This window comes from Poecilia formosa, unplaced genomic scaffold, assembly GCF_000485575.1.
Source record: "Poecilia formosa unplaced genomic scaffold, Poecilia_formosa-5.1.2 Scaffold801, whole genome shotgun sequence".
NCBI lineage: Eukaryota > Metazoa > Chordata > Actinopteri > Cyprinodontiformes > Poeciliidae > Poecilia > Poecilia formosa.
In genome coordinates this window covers 143,921-148,313 of record NW_006800740.1, presented here as the reverse complement: position 1 = coordinate 148,313, position 4,393 = coordinate 143,921, and the positions used below count along the sequence as shown (strand labels likewise).

General features: G+C 45.0%; 1 long non-coding RNA gene across 1 annotated transcript; it reads left to right on the top strand.

Annotated features, from left to right (window-relative positions):
• Nucleotides 1-260: 260 nt before the first annotated feature.
• Nucleotides 261-3,340, top strand: LOC103131644 (uncharacterized). The gene is made up of 3 exons (XR_475406.2): nucleotides 261-1,241; nucleotides 2,089-2,176; nucleotides 2,860-3,340. It is a non-coding gene; the product is annotated as an uncharacterized LOC103131644 (long non-coding RNA).
• Nucleotides 3,341-4,393: the final 1,053 nt, after the last annotated feature.

Sequence of the window (4,393 nt, the reverse complement as noted above, 5' to 3'; positions counted from 1 at the left end):
TCCAATATGGATGTGAGTTATGATTCTAGTATGCACAGCATTGCGAATGTTTAATCGCCTGTGGGGATATAGATATTTTAAAGTTTTAATTAGGCTAGATGGAATCCTAGTACATCGCCGGTCCATAAACACTTACTTTTAGAAACCAAGATCTCCACCGGGGTAGAAATCATTGTGGATTTCTGGCCTATTGTCTCCAGATAGGCCAAGAAGGAAGACAGGCTAACTGGAGGGCAGGAGGGAACCATGCTTGACCCTCAGAGAACCCGCAGAAGGATGCGGGGGAGCAATTTCAAATGTGGCTGCGTCAACCAGCATAAGCAGGTGAGGTCCCTGGGCTCCTGGGGTCATATGAGTTAGAAGAGCAGTACGTTCTCTAATGTGGTTGGAGGTTACTGCAAATGTGGGCCAGAGAGTTGGCCTTCTGAATGACGTGGCTTCTGATGCCCGATGAAGAGAGTAAAGTGAAAAATTGAGCCTGGAGGGTGAGACCGTAGCACAGCTGGTACGCTGTGTTGAGGAAAATGTCATTCATTATTTATCATTGTTACTATTCTTATAGTTGCTCAGTGTTTCCACTTTGCTGCGTTCAAGTCTGCCCTGAAACAATTACACAAAATGTCCAAGGATGCTTACTGACTGGTTGCTACCGACCTTTGGTATGTTTGAGGGCGCAGGAAAAAAGGATTACATGTTGAATTCATTTATTTGATCATATAACGTAACGTATTGTAATTCACCAGGCCACTGGAAACGCAATGGGATACACTCCTGGTTCTGTATTGGAGCAGATGTAAATGCGAAACAAAGTCAGTATAGTAATACTACTTACATAAAAGGTTAGAGGTCTCTAATATCCCATGTACTTGAACTCAAACCTACTCATACAGCATCGGTTACTTGATTGGTGGAGGAAGCCACGCCCGCAGCTGCGCAGGCGCAGACCTCTGGGAGTAGAGAGGAAGATGGCGGCTTGTAAGCATTGTCGCTAACAGGTTAAGCTAACGCTGCATATCATCGAGCCCACGGTCAACGCCCCACTCTGAGTCAACCGAGTAACACAGGAGGCATGGACTGTAAATACTGGAGTCCTCTCTAAGTTATTTCCAAGGAACTACACTCATAGTCAGCCTGAGGAGAGAACTGGCGAAGAGTGGGCGGACCAGGGCCAGTAAACACCGCTGCAAGCAAGCAAACCCAGTCCCACCATCGCCCCCACCCCTCACAGGAAGCAAGCAAAGGTAATAAACAAAATAACACGGGAACACTGAGGGACCCGGTAGTGTTTCCCAAAAGCTACCACTATGAACCTGAACAGAAGGCAGGATCGGATCTCAGATGCAGAAGCCGCGCTGCTGCTTAGCCGGGGTGCTAGCTGTGCTTCGTCATGCTACGGAAGCAGAGACCCGAGCCGCAACCTCCCCCTGATGCTATCCAAGTATCTTATAAGCTTAATCTTGCAATCTGGGAGTAGATTCCATGGATTATAAACCTAGGCCTTTAATGATAAGAGAATATCAAGATCAAATTGATTATTGAATGTGAATTGAGTTGATTAAGCTCCAGTTCTATAGTTGTGGCTCAGTGGTTTGCCAGTTTACACCTCATCTAAGTTACTTTAAGCTGAGCTCACATGTATTCCATCAACTGGTGGAAATGATGAGTGCTCCGGAACAGAGAGCCATCAGAGAGACCTGACGAGGGCAGGTGAGAGGTTGTCATCTTTGGAGACCAGGACAACATTTATAAAGAAAGAAAGAAGGGGGGGAGGGGGGGCAGCAGGATAAAGGACCGAGTGGGGCATACCATGCTCTAGGGCTGTGTACTTTATGCTTTAACATGAAACGGTAGGTGTTGAAAACGTGCTATTGGAGAAGAAACCCTGATTCGATTTAGTCTTAGGTATGGTGGTTAAGTATGAGACATTGTATTCAGGACAATGCCAGGAGATATGCAAATCAGAAATTGTTTATTTATTTATTATCGACTCGGCATCGGCATGAAGTGCAATGCAGGATCAAACTTGATTCCATGCTCTATAACATTGGAGGACTGCTTGGTTCCACCTTTAAACCTCTGTCATTCCAGAAGCCAAAGGTCTACCCCGTTCGGCCACTGCGTTCAAAAGGGGACACCTGAAGACCACCTGAGAGGGGGGAAGAAATCCGGAGAGACGGTATGGAGAACCACAGTGCGGAAATATGGCTGATGTAAATTCTCAACCTAGGTATTCGAAACTGCTGGGAATAGGAGAAGATTTCCCTGGTATTTGGTCATTAAAATCAAATAGCTTTAACCGGTATTATGAGTTGTATGGGGAACAGGTTGCATGCGATTAACAGTTTACATGTTTGGATAATAAAACCTTATTTATGATAGCGTTAGAGAGACTTAGCTCCAGCGACCTAGCGGTAGAGTTAGGTGTTTGGTTTAACATATAATCGCTGCCACGGGCCACATGGATTCAGGATATAATGGTCAGGTATACGACGCCCACAACGGCAGATAGCCAAATGCCCGCTCAGCCCCGGTCTGAGGCATCAGAGAGCCCCACAACGTCACAGCTCGGCCCCCAGTCTCTGCGGCCAAAGAGGCCATAGTTGCCCTGGATGGAAACATAGGGACGGAGACTGAGTCCAGACTGTAAGAGGCAGTGGGTTCATGTACCACATAGTCGGATCAGCTGTGTTTGTACGGACTCAGTGAGGCTGGTCAGAAAGCTATTTAACTTATGTAGGAGGGCAAACATTTTGTTCCTTATAGTACTGGTATTGTGTCTGTAGTTCTGATTACATTGATGTGAGATTAAACATTTAAGAAATGTTTCTATATTGCTAATCATTCTGCTTACTTTCCCAGAGGGCCTCTCTTAAGAAGGGCGGAGACAGCAGCTCTTCACAGAATGCTCTGCCTTGACTTCTTCAATGCTACAGAACCATCACCTTGGAGCTACACAATTTGTCTTGTCTGATCCTGGGTCAAGGACCAAACAAGCCAGTGTGAGATGGATTGTGTTATTAGTTAGAGATAATCTTGCACTGTACTGTATGATGAAATGCCTATACCCCACCCTTAGAGTTTTAGCGCTCTCTGTGATTAGGGATCCTAAATGCAATAAAAAGAGAGGGGCAGACAAATGTGCCTCAGGGCGGCGGGGGATTTGTAACTGAAAGCACATCTATGTCTGTTCACCTCGCAAAGATAAGAATCAAACCTTCTCCTGTCCTCTTATGTTGTTTGCTGTGTTCAATAAGTGTCAATTCTGACAGACACTCAGGTAGTCCAAATGATGAATACAGACCAGACCGCTGGCAGAGATGGAAGACGGAGCTAGTGGCCTGACAGACAGCAAGATTCCTACCCTGCAGGACCACCGGTGACTGGGGGTCAAAGTTGAAGAAGTCATACAAGAGGTTCAGCCTGGATTGTGGAGAGAGAATGATCCGGATAGCTCTATACTGCAATTCAAGAGGCAGCAGAGGCGTGCGATGCTGCTTATGACATGAGGTTTAATTGTGAACATAAGAGCATGTGAAGTTGTTGAGAAACAACAGGATGTATTGTAATGTCACTGTTCTAGAAGGCGTGCAAGATCCATTTGTGAGCGCTTGTTATGCTCGTGGGCGTGTCCCAGCATCTGCCATCCTGAGATCCAATAAGAGGGGGGAGGGGGCCCATCAGACCCGGAACCTCTGCAGAAAGAGTTATGCTTGCTGGGACATGATTGCCAGAAAGCTGATCAAGAGTGGGACACCGGCTCATCAGTGGCTGAAGGCTGATGTTTAAGAGGAAACACTGAGAGTTTGAGATACAGAAAGCTTGAGATATTCAAAACTGTGCTGCCACTCAGCAATGCACCACAATTAAATGTATTTATATTTTCGTGCGTTAAAAGGATTGACTTGTTTCCTGGCCCACCTCTACTGTATTAATCATGTAGTAACCGAGCCTGTTTCTTAAATTAAATAGAGTATCTAGCATTAGGTACACTAATGTCAGCCCCCAACACAGCATCCTGTATTGACAAGTACTAATTTTAACACATTGATGAAGTGGTGAGGACAAATGCAGGTTAAATCAATTACACACGGAGTTTGAAGGGATTATTGGGGTGAAGACTCCCCGAACTGGCAGAAAATAAGAATAAGTTCAAGAATGTGTTTCTAAGCATCTTAAGTAGGTAGAAGTTGATAAAAGTAGGTGTTTAGTGTATCATGGAAAACACCTTATTTGTTGACAAGTCACAGTCGCACCATAGGACATGATAGAACCACAGCCAAAATTATATTGATGGAAGCCTCGGAAGAGGTCTAAAATGGATATGGAGTTATTATTTCTGTGTACAACATTACACATGTTTATTGATTGTGATGGATAAGTATTGAAGTTTTAA